The sequence below is a fragment of the Cnephaeus nilssonii genome (genome assembly GCF_951640355.1).
Source record: "Cnephaeus nilssonii genome assembly, chromosome: 10".
In the NCBI taxonomy this organism is placed as follows: Eukaryota; Metazoa; Chordata; class Mammalia; order Chiroptera; family Vespertilionidae; genus Cnephaeus; species Cnephaeus nilssonii.
Genome location: NC_137081.1, coordinates 7,560,045 through 7,577,901, shown reverse-complemented (window position 1 = coordinate 7,577,901; position 17,857 = coordinate 7,560,045).

Below are 17,857 nucleotides of genomic sequence, written 5' to 3'. Positions count from 1 at the left end.
TCAATCCCCAGTGTGGGGTATGCAGGAGGCAGCCTATGGATGATTCTCTCTCATCATTGATGTTTTTCTCTCTCTCCCCCTCTCCTTTGCTCTCTGACATCAATAAAAATAAGTTTTTTTAAAAAACTTAAGATTTACTAGTAGTCAAATTCTTCCCTTTCATGGGCATAAAACCATCCACAGGTGTTTCTGAGCATGAAGGTTGCTTCATGAATAATTCTATGTATAGCCTCATTTCTCCATCTGACCAGGGCAAAAAGGCTGGTGGGGAAGATGCTATTAGTAACTATCACTATTAGCATTCCCTCAATCTGAGGTGTCAAGCTCACTGCTCCAACCTAATAATCAGTGGGTTCTTTTGCTTTTCTAAGTTTCATTCTTTTGCCAACATTTAAAAAATGGTTAAATTTCACATTAAAAAGTTCAACTTTTCCATGAAAATTCAACCTTGTGATTTCTCTTGAAAAAAATGCATTTCTACTTGGCAAAGAAAAAAGAAAAACACCCAAAAACCAAACAAATAAAGAACTATTACCAGGATTCAGTTGAGAAGGGAACTGTGTTTCTGAGTGTCCACAGCTTGCACTTGACTCATTCAGATGAACTACCTAGGCCCATGGGGGCATTAGAGTTTGCTAACCCCAAGCCATCGGTGCACTGGGTGTATAAATGCTGGGAGCAGAGGGCATGCTGGGGTCTAAGTGCGTAGAGACTATTGGACAACTGTTAGTCTGAGTGGTCCTGTTTGCAGTGTCCTGGGCACGGGTCTAGGAAAATTCATTGTTGAGGAGTAGGTGTTAGGATCTGTCCATATTACAACCCTGTCATTTTCTACCCCTCTCTTCTTCCCCATGATTAATGTAGTGGAAAAAATTAAGCCTCTTTTTCCTGCTTTGGGGCAACAAAAACAGGCTTCCAGCAGCCCACCTATCATTCCAAGCAGCAAAGAATTTTGCAGATTATCATTACCTTTGTAAGGTCAGATTTCTATTCCCCTCTTCTCTTCAGAAAATAATTTCCATGTAGGTGGCTCTCACGGGTTTCAAAGACAACAGTATTTGCAAAATAAATAATGCACAGGAAAGAGAATTAGAGCCCAGAGTTAACCATATCAATGGCCATGTGTGTGAATCCATTCAGACCACTATAACAAAAATACCACAAACTGGAAGCTTACTAACAACAAACATTATTTCTTAAAGTTCTAGAAACTATGAAGGTCAAGATCATGGCACAGATGTCTTCTGAGGGCCCCTTCCTGGGTCATGGAACTAGCCTTTTTGCTGAGTCCTTACCTGGTGGAAAGGATGAGCTAGCTCTATGGAGTCGCTTTCATGAGGGCACTGATCCCAATCACCAGGGTTCTGGCCTCATGACCTAATCACCTCACAAAGACCCAACCTCCCCCTCTATCACCTTTGGGGGTAGGATGTCCACATATGAATTTTGGGACACACAAATATCCAGACCATGCTCTCCTGATCTCTTTAATACACATAAACTTAATATCATTTTATATACTACTAGTGCCCTGGTGCATGGATTCGTGCACATTGGAAGGAAATTAATTATAAGGTGACCAGCAAGGCAGGACTGGATGAGACAGACCAGCCACACCCAGAGCCAACCTCCCGCAGTCCCTCCCCGGGCTGCATCTGGGGCAATGCCCTGGCTCAAAGGGCATCTGTGGAGTAGCAGGGTCCCTCTGGCAGGTGGGGTCCCTCAGCCTGGCCTGCAGGGATCAGGCCGAAACTGGCTCTCTGACATCACTCGAGGGGTCCCAGATTGTGAGAGGGTGGTTCTCAGGTGACGCACCCCGGAATCAGGCTTCCTCTTCTTTAGTTCCAAGGTGCATCATCTGAGAACCGCCACTGCCAAGTCACTGCAGCTTGGCAGCTTGTGCATTGAGTGTCTGGCCCCTGGTGGTCAGTGTGCGTCATAGCTACTGGTCAGACGAAAAATGTCGCTTTGCCTTTTATATATATAGATATATCCTGGAAATAGCACTAAGAATTAGAAAGATAGTCAGGTTCCTATATCCAATGCAAAGAAGTTGAGTCTCACCAGTAACCTACCGCCCCTCTCTACTCCATGGCCACCATTTTCCGAGTGCATTTCTAGGTGTACCAGCCCCAGAGCTCAGGAAACACGGCCCATGGGGCAAGGGAATGACTCATTGTGTGAATGAGTCAAAAATAACCCTCGGGGTCCCAAGTGCAAAAGGATGGGCAAGCACAGGAAGTATAAGAGTTGGTCAGAGGACACAATAAGAACCAATGGCCTGCTTCTACAAGGTCCTCACCCTTGAACCCAAAGCCCCTACTTATATCTCTGGCCATTGACCCTAAAGATCGTATGAGGTAAAAACAGACTGAGGTACTGAAATCCACGCCTAAACCTGCTAGTTTATCACCAAGGTTGAAAAGTGGTGAACTAATAATAGTGTTTTCTACTCCCTTAGACTCCAGTGTGACTGTCTGCTTGACAGCAACTCTGTCATACTTAGGACATCACATCAAATTCCATATTTTGATATTTAGAAACTTTTCTAATTGATAAAATCTAGCCATTGGTAATTGATAAAATAAAGCCATTTGTAAGGAAAATATAGCAATTATGGTAATACTTAAATACAATAGATTTAAGGAATGATGCATAGTTTATTGCAAGAAGAAATCAGAATTGCAGCGATTATATCATCCCAACTAAAGTAAGAATGGAAGTACAAATCAGGAAAATAGTGTCCAAACTGTACTGATGACAAATGTTTTAGAGATTTGACACATCAGATTTCCTCCCCTCAAAACTGGATAAAGAGACTACTTGGAACAATGCTTTATTCTAGTTTAAAATGAGTGAATGGAGTTTCTTCTTCAATGGGATCAACCCAAAGCTTTTACATATAAATTGGTCAATAATGTCCCTTATGATTTATACCTGCTACCTATGTCCTATCAAAAAGTTGATGGTCAATTAAAATTAAAACAAAATCACAAATTAAAAATCACATTGTATTTGACTCGAGTCCCTGACCCACACAGTAACTAATGGCAGTAATGATGCCTCATTTTATATGAGATTCAGTGGAGAAATAAATGAATCATATAAGCTTAAAGGTATATTCTATATTCTACTTTTTATTACCTTATTTTAAATGATAATGTCTTAAAATTAAGAAATGGAAATTCTCTTAAATACCAAACTTAAATGAATCCTTTTCAAAAAATGTATAAATTTTGAAGATTTAATGTAAAAAAGACAAATTTTATAACCCTAAAAAAATCTGCTCCTTTTGCTTTTCTCAGAGGAAGCAAACAACTCAAACTCCAAAATTAAATTTATTTTAAAGTTTTACACTGAAACCAGAAATAACAGTAAAGCAAAGAGATGCTTAAATAACATCATTCCAATATAAGTAACCATAGTGAATTTATAGACTTTGCTTTATTTTTAACCAAATTTACTGCTAAACACATGTACAGGTAATTTTCTAATTCAACTTTTTTTTGCAGGTGTGATTGCATGTCTGCAATTCCTTGGTTTTAGAAATTCTATGTTTTAAATGAGCTATTCCTTTAGTCAGCAAATTATATTCAGGACAGTGCACCTCTTTCCATGGATCGAACAACCATGGAGCTACTTAGTAAGAACAAATTCTTCCATTGAAACCTTTAAAAAATTTCTCCTGAGTAATTCTAAGCATAGTGTGCAAAGCAAAGATCATTTATCCATTGAAAGGAATCTAAGCTCCTAAGGATCATGGGGTTTTATTGCTACAGATGAGGAAACTGAAGCACACTGTCTTGTCAAAAATGGCAATCAATGTGACTCAGAAACACACAAATTATATCATCCTAACTAAAGCGTGAATGGAAATAAAAATCAGGGGGTGGCTGAAAAAGAATTGGAGAGTCCTGACTTTAAGTAAAATGCTTTTTTTCTAAATAATTGTATCTTATAGCTAGAGGCCCAGTGCATGGATTCTTGCACGAGTGGAGTCCCTCAGCCTGGCCTGTGCCTTTTTGCAATCCAGGACCCCTCGGGGAATGTTGAAGAGCCAGTTTCAGCCTGATCCCTGCAGGCCAGGCAGAAGGACCCCACCGGTGCACGAATCCATGCACCAGGCCTCTAGTATGCATATAAGATCTTTGGTTAATCTCTTCTTGCCCTCCCCCAACCCCCTTCCTTCTGAGATTCATCAGTCTGTTCCATGTTTCCATGCCTGTGCATTGAGCATCTGCTCCTGGTGGTCAGTGCGCATCATAGCTACTGGCCAGTCAGCCAGTTGGCTGGTCACTTCGGCTGGTCACTTAGGCTTTTATATATATAGATTCTTTTTCAAGAAAAGAATAGTGGAGTGGAGTGGAGGATACAGAGAGGTAACTAAGCTAATTGGCATTTTACATGACCTAATGTTCATGTGATCTCCTGGCTGACATAAATTCTAGATTAACTTCCCTATACATCGATGTTACCATGCCAAAGTTTTTCAATCCAATGACAATATTAAAAGTTATATTTTAAAGAAAAAGACCAAGTTATTTATAAACAAAAATACAGTAATAACTCTTACCATGAAAATTTTAGTCTTGTGAACTGTGGTTATGTGTATAACTAATGTGCCTTTTCCAAGTAATTGCGTGCACATGGAAGCATGCACATCTCATTCCAAAAACCTGTGCAGATGCAAAATAAAATGGAATTTCCTCATTCTTATTATTGTTTATTTGCCTGGTTTTCCATCTTGTTGCTTTGTACACCATACCCCATGGACACAGCATATTTGCAGGCAGAATCAGATCATGGCCAGGTAAGCCACAGTTCTGTATATAAAGGAGGAAGGATCACCTGCTATTTTAGATAGAGTTGGGGGAAAATTATTGCAGTTATTCTCCAGATAGCTCGCTGTTTAAAGATGCACCCTGAATTATTGTGCTTCTTCTAATTAGAGCAGCTTTTTTTTTTCTATCTCTTCTCCCCCTTTAAAATATTTTCAAAGATTAGGGGCACATAATTTCTGTGCTATAGACAGAAACACCTAGAATTAATACAGCTACTTATAGTTCTAGTAGGACTTCAACCATGATTGACAGAAAAGGCCAATTTTGTTAGGCTATTATTTCAAGACCCTAAGGTATGGCAGCAAATAATCCCTTCCAATAGGTCGCTTCCATTATCATAAGGTGAGCCCATGTGGAACAGAACTGAAAACCCAGAAATCGAACCAAACCAATAGTCAATTGATAAATGACCAAGGAGGCAAGAGCATACAATGGAGTCAAGACAGCCTCTTCAATAAATGGTGTTGAGAAAATTGGACAATACTTGCAAAAAAAAAAGAAAAAGAAAAAAGAAACTTGACCACCAACTTACACTATACACAAAAATAAACTCAAAATGAATGAAAGACTTAAACATATGATGGGAAACCATAAAAATCTTAGAAGAATCCATAGGCAGCAAAATATCAGATATAGCTCGTAGCAGTAGGATTACTGACACATCTCCTAGGACAGTGGTCGGCAAACCGTGGCTCGCGAGCCACATGCAGCTCTTTGGCCCCTTGAGTGTTCTAATGCCACTTCTTCAAAATAGACTCGCCCAGGCCGAAAACCGACTTCTGCGCATGGGCCACGGAGTTTCAATCACACTGCACATGCGCGCCCACACGTGGTATTTTGTGGAAGAGCCACACTCAAGGGGCCAAAGAGCTGCACGTGGCTCACGAGCCGCGGTTTGCTGACCACTGTCCTAGGACAATGGAAACAAAGGAGAAAATAAATGAGACTACATCAAAATAAAAGCTTCTGCACAGCAAAAGAAACCCTCAACAAAACAACAAGAAACATGGGCTCACTGCATGGGAGAACATATTTGCTAACAGGACATCCGATAAGGTTTTAATATCCAAAATTTATAGGGAACTCATACAACTTAACAAAAGGAAGATAAACAATCCAATCAAAAAATGGGCAAGCCCTAACTGGTTTGGCTCAGTGGATAGAGCGTCGGCCTTCGGACTCAAGGGTCCCAGGTTCAATTCCGGTCAAGGGAATGTACCTTGGTTGCAGGCACATACCCAATAGGGAGTGTGCAGGAGGCAGCTGATCAATGTTTCTCTCTCATCAATGTTTCTAACTCTCTATTCCTCTCCCTTCCTCTCTGTAAAAAATCAATAAAATATTTTTTTTTAAAAAAATGGGCAAAGGACTTAAGTAGACACTTTTCTTAAGAGGACATACAGAAGGGCAAGAGACATATGAAAACATGCTCAAAGTCACTAATCATCTGAGAGTTGCAAATCAAAACAACAATGAGGTACCATCTCACACCTGTCAGAATGGGTATCATCAACTAATCAACAAAGGACAAGTGCTTGAGAGGATACAGAGAAAAAAGAACCCTCCTGCACTGCTGGTGGGAATGCAGAATGGTGCAGCCACTGTGGAGAACAGTATGGAGTTTCCTAAAAAAAAAAACTAAAAATAGAAAGTACTTTTTTTATGTTTGTCAGATATATTGAGTTCAAGCCATATATTAAAGTCTAACTTTAACGAATGAAAGAAAATGATTTAAATCAATTTGTTACAAGCCAGAACAAAAATATCTACCACTCTATATAGTAAGATAAAGGAACTGTGAATGACTCCCTGTGCCCAATAATTAGTTCCCTCTGTTCACCTTTGCACTCTCTCCTCCCCCTCCTCTCCCTCTCTCATCTTTCTCACATTTTCCCCACCCCAAGCCAGCCTTTGGTAGGAGAAAAATTCAAAATGCTTCTGAAACATGAAAAGAAACTATTGGTGGATTGTATTCAGTCAATAATTTGTCAATTCAGTGCTACATAAGCCAAATGGCTCAAGAAAACTAAGCCTAGTCAATTCAACCAGAATGATCTAATGTTCCCGTCTATCACAGTGCCTCTCCTGGAATTTCACTTTATTGTAAACAGATCATGCGACCAAGATTTTTATTTACATTATGTAAAATGTTTCATGGAAAAATACTAAAAGAGTTAGTTCCAGATGCATGTGGGTAATAAAGTCATATTGTAGAGATTTTCCTTTTATGCCCACAATCTATTGTTCCGGTGTTACCAATAAATTAATTCTATTTTTACTCTTACCTTTGGCAGATACTGCTGGTTGCATACTTAATGGCAATTTCCCCATCTCCTAAATGTACTTGGATTTTGTTTAGATATCAGACAGCCCCCTCCTTCATGGTGGGGAGTAGAATGTTGAGTCGTTTAAGCCCATCAGAGCAATTCCATTCCCCTGGCCATGGTCAAGGTAGGCTTGGCTACCTGACCCAACCAATAAGTCAAAGGAATTACCTGATTTTAGGTGCTGGGGAAAGATTTCTTCTCCCTTACAAAGGGGCACATGACAGAAACTCACCTTGTCATGTGTTTGGACAACATTGAGTGAGACACAAGGAGAAAACCACCGACTTACTAGTCATGGAAGTGCCATCCCCTTACCTTCTCATTTTTTTAAGATAACATGCCCTCTATGTGTTAGTCACATTTTCAGATGATTTTGTTACTTGCACTCAAAATCATCCTAGCTAATATGCTGCCCTTCAGAACAAGAAAAAGATAAGCATTTTTAGATTCTTTCTTGCCTTACACTGGAGTTGGCAGCATATAAATAATTTAGTATCTAGTACTGGGTTTATGTGAGAATCTGTGAATGCTTTCACAGAGAGCACAACCACTTAAGAAGCCAGCCAGCCACATGTTATTTGACCTAATTGAAGCATACCTTCCTAAGTCTTAAAATAAAACTCTATTGAGTCCATAGTCTTCTTCAAACATCTAGACTATATTCATACGTACGTTTTAGGATCCCTTTTCATCCTTCATCATTTTCTAATCAAACCGTTGATTTTGTCATGAGAATGCTTTCATCACTTTAAACTAAATTATATCTCGGGCTGAAAACGTGTGGAAGATTGAACCCCTTTCAGCAGCTTCACCATTTTCTCATCTAGTTAGGATGTAACGCACAGGTGTGCTTTGAAGAATATAAACCAGGCCTCAGTACTTTTAAAACAACTTCTGAAACTTTTTTTTTCCCAAAAAAGAGTGTGAATCAACCCACGCTCAGGAAGGTGGACCATGTTCATCATAGTGACTATTATGACATATTAGATTACTTCCTTTCAGCGCTCCAAAGGCACACGCTTTCCGAAAGGGAAATATAGTCCTTTATATTTGGTTCACATAATCCAGACCTGCAGTGTCAGTGCCTGAAACAAATTACTGTTTATATTAGAAACTTAGTTTAATAAATTAGGTCTGGTCTATGAACTGTCAAAGTCCTTATAGTCTGCAATTCATATATAACAGATGCCTTTTCCATGACTCGTAGCTAGAAGTGGCCAGTGTGATTGCTTCCTCCTTGCCATTACTCCATTCTGGAGGTTTGGTTATCTACTGCCCACAGAGAATTAAAAACAATTTAGAAGGGCATCTGGAATAAAGCACTCCCAGGGAAAAAAAATCTTTCCATATACAATAACTTTCTGTTTAGGTCAGAGAATTATTCAATAATTGGCACTTGTTTAAATAGACCATTCAGGATCAGTTTGGTTTTCCAATCTCAGATTGAGTTACAGGACTATTTTTTTTCTGAACGCACTTCTGCAAGTCCTAATTTCCAGCATATTTGTGGCACGGCCGTGATGAACAGAGTAGCTAATTTTTGTGTGAGACACAAACACATTTTTCAAACGTGTTGTAAATAATTCACTAATTTTTCCACAGATTGTTCATAAATTATGAATTCTAGCCTACTTGCCCTAGTTTAGAAAATATACTGATAAAACCAGGGGAGAGAAAAGAGGAATTTTAGTTTATGAATTTATACAATTCAGATTTTATGAGAAACCTGGGTTCTTTCATCTTTTATGCTACTTCTCACAGGCGCACTCCTTTAAGAGTTAAGTCAAGAACTCTGTGCCTGCCGCTCATGGTATTGTCACCTCTTGCATCGTTTGCATTCAATATAGAAACAGTTGTTGCATAAAAACGTAATGACAGTGCCCATCCACAAAGATTAAGTAATAAGGCATAGAGCCTGACATCTACTCGCATCAACACTTATAAATTCAGGCCTTTGGACACTTTAACTGTTAGCTGTTCGTTTTTTCAGCCCCACTTTGAAATATTATAATGTGTTTCCTTTAGAGTTGTTTGGTCAGCAAACTCTCAATTCTAGAACTTCTATGCAAAGCATTAGTCCTAATATATGGTGATGGGAGAAGATTTGACTTTGGGGGGTGGGGTGGGAACACGGTGCAATATACAGATCTTATCGCATAGAAGCCCATACCTGAAGTCTGTATGATCATACTAACCAATGCCACCCCAATACATTTAATTTTAAAAGGAAAAATAAAGAATATTGTATTTACTCAGATCTTGAGAACTACACAGAGAGGGTGCTCAGTGACTTTTTAATAGTTGTGTCTAGTAAACATGGACATTTCAACCAGGGACAGTTCATCTTGGTCTGAAAGGAGGTCATTTCCTTCTACCACCACCACCAATGTCTGTCAAGCAAAGTTTTTGAAATCGTATCGGTTTAAAGCGTTCTTAGTAACTACTTCAAGTTATGTTTTACATGAAGGTATTAGCCCGTTAGTATGGTGAAACGCAGGTGAACAGTTCTCATTAGCTTCTTCCCCAGCAACACAGTCGCTTGTGAACATAATCTTATTTTAAATTTCACTCTTGTTCTTCGGTTTTTCAAATGATTATAGTTTTCCTGGAGTGAAAATAGCTTAAACTTACTAGACTTTTTAATATCTTTACAGCCAAACTGCTACAATTCTCACTTTGCTAATCTGTAATTCTCACAGAAGAACTGGCAGCGTTACCCGGCCTTTAGCAAGGACCCTGAAGTGAAATCACTTAAAACTTCCTCTATTTTAATTTCAAATGATATACTCTGTATATTAACCACCCGAATACGCTCTATCAGATACAGGGACACGTACCTGCGACGCTAACATTTCCTCCCGAAACCATCAGGCTGTGGACAGTCTTAGACAGTGGAAACGTTGGCTTACGGAACGGGTCGAGAGCTTGGCTGTCCGAGGGTTTTTATCCTCTGAGCTCTCTGTTTCCTTGAAAGTTATTTGGTCAGTGGAAGGCCCGGGGACGTTAGGTGATTTGACTGATACACCACAGCTGAGTAGGGCCAACATTATTGCTTCTTCCTGTGTTCATTCCCTTAGTTGTGTTTCAATCCTGCCTGCCCTACAGATCACCTGGGAAGCTTTGAAATGAGACCATCTCAGCCCTACTCTACATTCTTAGTTGCTCTGGGGTGGGGCCAAGGCTTGGGTATTTTATTTTTTTTCCGCATCTCCTTGGAGATTCTGACTGGGTCTAGATTTAGAACCACCAGACCACTGCTCTTTGTATCACTTTCTTTTTTTTTTCAAAAGATCAGAATTGTATATCCAGATTTATCATCATCTTTTCGCAGCCTTTCCTCCAAAAGCAGTTGACAAATGTATGTGAATATTCAGAGAAAGAAGCTGAAATTTGATAAGGAAACACGTCATAAGACCCAACTGTATAGGACCCTTGAGGAACTAGATGATGGCTACGCACTTCAGTTTGAATAGACATAAACTAATCACACAAAAATAACATTTGTTTTTAAAAAGTAAAGTCAAGGGAGAAAAATATCTAAGTAGAGGATAAACAAATATTTACTACAACTCAGTATCTATTTTCTCTGGAAAAAAACATATGGATATTATGTCATTTAAAATACCTAAATATACCAACAAAATTAAACATCATTTTCAAACTAATAGTGAAGTCACAAAATAGATATAGTACATATGGTATATATAATAGCCCTAGTAACAATATTCCATTGTTTCTGCTAAAAAAAATTGCATCTCCCCCAACACAGTGTCACCACCATATATATTTTTTAATTAAAAATATCCTATGTCAGTGAACATCTGGCAGATATTCTCATACTTGCTGGTGATAATACAAGTTGAGACAAGCTGTGCCCCTTGGAGGCTGTGATGGTTAATTTTATGTGTCAGTTTGGCTGGGCCATGGAATGCTGAGATAGCTGACTAAACATCAGTTCTGGGTGTGTCTGCGAGGGTGTTTCCAGAAGAGAAGAGAATTTGAATTGATGAACTAAGCAAAGCAGACAGTCCTCCCCAGTGTGGGTGGGCATCAAGTTTGAATCTCTCTCGCGTGCTCTCTCTCACTCTCTCTCTTGCCCGCCACCCCCCCTCTCTCTCTCCCTTGACTATTTGAGCTGGAACATCAATCTTTTCCCACCTTTGGAGCTCCTGGTTCCCAGGTCTTTAGACAGATTGGAAGCTGTACTACTGGTTCTCTGGTTTCCAGGCCTTCAAGCTGCACCACCAGCTTTTCTGAGTGCCCAGCTTACTGATGGCCAATCATCAGGCTTCTCAGCCTCCAGAATACATGAGCCAATACCTTCTGAATCAATGCCTTGTAATCAAGATAGATAGAAAACTACATCTATCAATCGATCTCCCAGATTTTGCCTTGGGATTAATTTTAGTTTAGCCCAAATTACTTAGCATTTAGAATGCTATCTATATGGCTCCCTGGGAAGAAAGATATAAAGGCTCATGAGAACAGGATACACAATTAAGGGCCCCCAGTCAGTTAAACTGGCTCCTGGGTCACAATGGAGGAAAAGGAGAATGAATGAGCATTAGTGCCTACAATAAACGAAGCCCTGGACTAGATGTTTTTCATCGCCTAATTTACTCCCCTCTGCATCCCCATGAAATACATGTTATTATCCCAAATTTCCATTTTACAGATGAAAACACCGAGGCTCAGAGTAGTTAACCCATTTACAAGCCAGCGATCTGGACCCTGGCTCCAAAAGCAGTGGTGGGAGACCCTGCAATGCCCAACTTCAACCAGTCAGTTGGAAACTCTCATATCTTAAAGGCCAAATCAACATTCAGATCAAAGCATAAAGCAGGAGTGAAGTTATTCCCTTTTTGCAGAGGCATCCTGAGCCCGAGAAGATGAAAAGGCAGCTGTGTGCAGCCACAGGCTCTCCAAGGAGCAGCTTCGGGTGCTCACCTCACCAGCTTCCACCTGCAGAGAAAGCAGTACCTCATCCCCCCGGGCTCCTGGGGGGAGGTCTCAGCTGAGTGCCAATCATTCCTTCTCTAATTATTTGATCTACATCTGATGCTTAACATAGCTGATACATGAAATTTTATAAACCCAGAGGACATTAAAGGAAAACGTGCCATTTCTACAAGGTAACTGAAACAAAGGCTCAGAAGAAAAAAAAAAAAAAAACACTGATGGTTTTACATCATCTTGATTCTAGATTTTAACCAAAAGCCAAATATAAGCAAAGAAAAATACCAGAATTTCACATCAAGTGGCAGGAAAGACCCTATTAATCAGGCTGCCAATTTGCAACTCACGATGTCTTTTGTTTCTTAACATTTTTAGTATAGGCCTGGGAAGATGAGTAAAAATTTATCCTAAAAAATGTGACTATTTCTGATGGTGCATACAACTCAAATATTGGTTTGTTATATTCAAAAATTAAATTCAAGCTAAAAGCAATGTAGAATGAAGCAAATTAAGAGTCCATATTATATTTCTGAACACAATTTTGATGATATCTAATGTATTATTTCACTCAGAATAGTCCAAAAAATAACACTGGAGTATCTAATAGTGATATATAACTTTATAGAGTGTCGGTGGCTACTAATAAAAAGGGCAATGATTTATTCATTTGTGTAGCATTCCATTTCACTAAAACACTAGAAACCTACTTAGAATTATCTTTGAAGAATGCAAAACTATTTCATTTTTCTAGACCTCAATACGTCATCGTTGTTGAGACAGGGAAGCCTGGGAGCTCAGGCTCAACTGCCCAACGGTGAGGAAAGTCCTCTCCATCCTGTCACAGAGTTAGAGATTTCCAGCATCATTTCTTAAACATTATTTCTAAAACATCCCTTTAAAGGACAAATATTTTAATTTCTCCCAAGTGCTAGCCCTGTGGAACAAATTGACCCATTGTCATAATTTCTCACCTGACACTGCAATGCCCCCCCCCCCACCCCCGGGGACCAGGACATAACACAAGTGAATTCTGGTAGGGAAAGCAGGTTGTGGTACCACAATACAACCTTGGCCGGGCAGAGTGAAGAAGCGGCCTTTCTTCAGTTGATGAGTCAAAGATTGTAAGCAACCTCTCCTCATTTGTTATTAGGACCAGGCTGCGGGTTCTTCATTGAAATGTGCCTCTCTTTTTCTGCCTCTTAACTTTCTACATTGGCAATTACTTCGTCCTAAGTTTTATTTGACTTTCATTTCTTACACCCATTTTTCTCTGTAAGGCTCTAAGCATCCTTCTTTTTTCAGCTTCTTTGGAATTCGAAGTCATGTCAATAGACTCAATGATACCTGAACACTCTTGGATGACTCTGGTGGGAGAAGTTTAGAGCACGATTCTATAAAGTAGTACATTGAGACCAGGGTTTTCCTATTGCTAAAAAGTTTTATTTTTATAAAACTTATTATTTTCCATGCCACATATCACCAGCATTTTTTCAGTTTTCATTCTAAGTCTGCATATATTCACAAAGATATAAATAGTAAAATGTGCTCCCAACACAACCTCATATGAAAGTCTATAATCTTAGAAATAACTTATTAAAAGTTATTTATTTATTCATTTTTAGCTTCCTTTATATTGTAACTAGTGGCCCAGTGCACAAAATTCATGCATGGAGGGGAGGGGGTTCCCTCAGCCCAGCCTGCACCCTCTCACAATCTGGGACCGCTGGCTCCTAACCACTCACCTGCCTGCCTGCCTGATCACCCCTAACTGCCTCTGCCTGCCTGCCTGATTGCCCCTAACTGCCCTCCCTTGCCGGCCTTATCTCACCCCCAACTGCCCTCCCCTGCCAGCCTGGTTGCCCCCAACTGCCCTCCCTTGCCAGCCTGATCTCACCCAGTCTCTGTCTCTCTTTGTTTTTCTCAGCAGTCCTCCAGACCTCTCTGCCTCCCTGTCTCCCTCTTCCTCTTTCCTGGCTGGGAAGGGATAGGGCCAGTGGGGGCGGCTCCACCCTCTGCCCGCCCTCCCTTCCATCCAGGCCTCTTCAGGCCCAGTCTGTTTTGTTTCCTCATTCTGAGAGAGGCTCTAAGAGCGAGCTGGGAAGGAGGGAAAGAAAGAGAGAAAAGGCTGTGAGCTGGTGGGCACTGTGTGTGTCTGTGCATGTGTGCGGTTGTGAGTGAGTGTGAGTGCCGGCTCCACCTCCCCCATCCCCGTCTTCACTGCCACAAGTCCCACCCACCAGAGCCTGCTGCGCACACAGCCTGGGTGTTAGGTTGAGGCTCCAGTCATTGTGGATGTGACAGACCCAGGGTTTTTATATATTAGGATCATAAATACTTAAAAGATAGCCTGTAGAAACCAGCCAAATTAGAAATTTACTTTACATTTTAGTAAAATAAGTTATTTTAAAATTTGGCATCATGTTTTCTTTAACACCTAGTTGTATCTCTTATTTGAATTTTCATTGGAAAATTCTGAAATAATACATAATAATCAAACCATAAAATATGTTCATGTGAACTCTAAACAAATTCCAAATGCAGCATCTAACCAGGTTCTTTAGCTTGAGTACTTACAGTAAAATGAATAACTTACATTTCCTTGAGTTGCCATTGTCTCTTTTCACTTTAAACATTAAATAATTAGATAATTTCTGTTTTTCTCTTGGTTATATCTTTGAATTCCCTAAATTTTTATCTTATTATATGCATAATCAAGCTTAACATCATGTACCAGCTCCCTAGGCTCTCATTCTTCAAGTGTAGGTTTGGCATCAGTTTTACATGAAAAACAATGGGTTCAGAGAAATCTGTTGTGGAAAATAGAAATATTCTGCACATTCTCACCCTTGTGTGTCTCTTTTTAGAGCAGCATGTCCACAGTTTATTACCAGGTTCACCAATATTCAAACCACTATCATCTATCCTTTAAAAAAAAGAACTATAATTATGTATTTTTGGTTAATAAAATAAGTTTAAAAATAATCATAATGATGTATCCCAGAGATTACAGGGAAGTAGGCAATGCCCCAAGGCAAATAAGGAACTGAAACCAAAGATGTGCAGGATGAATCCCTTTGGTTTATTTAGGCAGGCCCCGCCTTGGCTTAATGAGTGTTATGAGGCAGGAGGTCTGGCCTCACTCTGTTAAACCATTTTGACTGCACGGGGTTGGAAAGTGAGGGTTAGGCAGAAAGAAAGGGACAGGGTGCCCATGTAATTCAGATCAATTTTAAAAATTGAGCATCTTGATAAAAGGCACAGTAATACTAGAGTCTTAAGGGTTTCACACAGAGACACACACATACAAAGAGAAAGAGAGAGAGGTGATGATCATTCCTGCCCATACTTTGTCTGAAGTCCAACAAATACATGTTAAAAAACAATTGTATTCCAGTCCTGCCCTGGAATCACAAAGACATATCAGACGAGAACTCAGCTGTAAGGAATTCACAGTGTAGAAAAGGGAGAGGGATGAGTGATCCCATGGTCACTGTCCTAACATATTCTATTTGTTGACATCAAAACCGAGTATGTAAACAACCATGATGCAAGGCTTCCCAGGAGAAGTGTAATGAAACTAATCAAGTAAGCAGAAGTATTTGAAGAATGGCAAATAATCACGTAAAGCATGTGTCAGCTATGTGAAAATACTCTTCTAAGCTTTACATACGTGACCTCGAATTTACTCTCAGGGCAACCCTACCACCATTTACGGGAGAAGAAACTGAGGCACCGAGAGGTCCGGTAGCTCCCCAAGGACAGCACGGGGCAGAATTGGGGTGTGGATGTAGGAATTCTGCCTCCGGAGCCTGGGTCTCACCTTGCCTCCTCAGAACATGCAGGGAGATGAAGGGAAGGAGAGCTCGGGAAGGAAGAGGTCCCTGGTGATGGCTCTAAAGGCGCTGGCATATTTCACTTATTTCGCAAATGTGTGTTATCAGTTGGGCACAAGACACTATCCTAGACACCAGGGCTACACTGGCGAGTAAATAGCAGAAATGCACTACGGCCAACTTGCTGGGTAGGTAGTCGCTCAATAAAAAGAGATAAAGCCGGGTAGGGATTGGAGGAAAGGCATTCCCCTGGGAAAATCACTCTATCTGCAAATGCACCAACAAGTGAGCTCTTATTTCCCTGCAGGAAATAAGGGCATTAAATTTAAGTTCCATTATAACTGAGAGGAGGAGGGGGAGGTAAAACAACGCTTTGGGCCTCGGGGTGGGCAGCCTGGGCAATGGCCCTAAATGCCCCACCTCCTGATACGCATGCCCTTGTGCAGCCCGGCCCCTGAGTGCGGTCAGGACTGAGTGACTCACTCCTGATGAACAGAATATGGCAAAAATGAAAGGGTGTCACCTCTGATACGATGTTATAAAAAGACTGTGGCTTCCATTTGTGTTCTCGCTCACATGAGGTCCTGGAGCGCCCACCGCCAGCCGCCAGGGCACAAGGCAGTCTGAGGAGGGGCGCCTGTGGTGAAGGACTGAAACCTGCCAGCAGCCAGGGGAGTAACCTGCCCCCCTGCCACCCTGCCACCCTGCCCCCCAAGCCTCAGATGAGACCCCAGCCTCAGCTGACAGTTTGATTACCGCCTCCTGGGAAAACTGAGTCAAAAGCTCTCAGCAAAACCACACGCAGATTCTTCCAGGAGGTCATGGGGTAGGGGTTACAGGCTCAATATCCAGTAGGGGGCATGCAGGAGGCAGCTGATCAATGATTCTCTCTCATCATTGATGGTCCTATCTCTCTCTCCCTCTCCCTTCCCCTCTCTCTAAAACCAATAAAAACATGTTCGTTTGTTTTTTAAATAAAATTAACAACACCCAGATTCCTAAGTCACAGAAATGATGAGGTAATATATATTTGCTGTTTCAAGCCACTGTTTGGAGTCGTTTGTGATTTAGCCATAGATAACACATCAAGCATCTTTCTGCAGCACCTCTGCCTCTCCCGCTGTTTCATTGTGAAACACCCATCCACACATGTTTGTCATAGAATCCTGTTTCATAACCAACCCTTGCCAAGAGGAAAGGAAGATACTAAGGGGAAAAGGGCAGAAGGGAAAGGGGGAAGCAGGTGAGGAGGGAGGGGATGGGGAACAAATGGAGGAGACTGTGCTGAGCGTGGCTGGATGGGAGCTGCATACAGGCTGTGGGTATGGGTAGGGTTTCTGATGTCTTCATAGCTGCTATGTATTATTTTCTGTGTTGTCATGCCTGCATTTTTAATCGGGTGACAATGTTGGCTACGTCCATTTGAAAGTGTGGTCGCTTCCTTCGTCCACATATATTCATTGAAAATTGCTGCTTCTTAATTAATCATCTGATTAATGTTATCTGTGGCCCAGAACTTCAATTAGAGCTACACCTTTTTTTATAGACAATAAACCACATGGAACAACTGATGTAGCCCAGCATGGGAGGGTAGTTAAAGTGGGCATTATTTTTTATTCGCTTTCAAACTGCAGAGTAGGCTGAACAATAGGTAATAAACAAGTCGTTTTGTATGGCTTTTGTGGGACTTGAAAAGAATGTTGACTTAATGGAAAACGATGCTTTGTTGGAAGCCCTGCCAGAGAAGCAATAGAAGACCCACATGGTAAGTGCCCAAACATATCTTCACAAACGATAGAGTCACATTTAACTGGGAAATTGGGTGGTAAAGGTCATCGTGTAGTGCCGAATTAATAGGTGGGATCTCACTAAGACTCTTCACCTCCTGCCTTGAGAAAAC